Here is a 702-nt window from a genome sequence, read left to right on the forward strand (position 1 = left end):
ATTTTGAAAGAAAAATCAAACAGAAACGTTACACAGATTCCTGAGTTCAAATAAGAATATTTAAAGAGTTTCCTAACAAATGGTTGAGCCGTCAGACAATGCTTTCTAGGCAAATAGGATTATGCTTATGATGAAACAAGTAGCAGTAAGCAACTCAAGATCCACCAAAAGGATAGCCCATTTGAAAAATTCTAGCCCGATTAACATTTTTCCATAAAATTCAGTCTCCAAAATTATGGCGTAGCCAATGTGGACATCAGAATTGTAGATTTTCACAGCATAAGTTCAGAAGTACTCCGAAAAATTACGCTAAGATGTTCAATTTGTCCTCGGAATTGCAGAATGACAACATGGGCGCACATCCACCAATCAGTCGCTAAAGATGGTATTATTAACATGTTTTTCATCACCGGACAAACAGAAACACAAACTCAAACAAACTAGTCAACAAAATAGAACTTAAATTACTATAGAAAACAAAATCTGACAAAAGAAAAAACATGAGAGGAATGACAGTAAACCTAGTCTAAAGATAACTAACCTAGAAAATCAAACTAAACTAACTAACAGTACTAACTAACCTAATTAGTAGCAGTAGAAAAACAAAGAAACTAACAGTAAACCTAATTACTAGTAGTAGAAAAAAAGAAAAAAATAGGGGGGAGCTCACCGGAGTGGTCGGCGGTGCACCGGGGCGGTGGG

At 35.8% G+C, this 702-nt stretch overlaps 1 non-coding gene across 1 annotated transcript; it reads right to left on the reverse strand.

The window, feature by feature from the left end:
- Positions 1-324: 324 nt before the first annotated feature.
- On the reverse strand, positions 325-416 carry LOC123081145 (small nucleolar RNA SNORD96 family). The gene has a single exon (XR_006438655.1). It is a non-coding gene; the product is annotated as a small nucleolar RNA SNORD96 family (small nucleolar RNA).
- Between the last annotated feature and the right edge of the window lie 286 nt (positions 417-702).

The sequence above is a fragment of the Triticum aestivum genome, chromosome 3D (genome assembly GCF_018294505.1).
Source record: "Triticum aestivum cultivar Chinese Spring chromosome 3D, IWGSC CS RefSeq v2.1, whole genome shotgun sequence".
In the NCBI taxonomy this organism is placed as follows: domain Eukaryota; kingdom Viridiplantae; phylum Streptophyta; class Magnoliopsida; order Poales; family Poaceae; genus Triticum; species Triticum aestivum.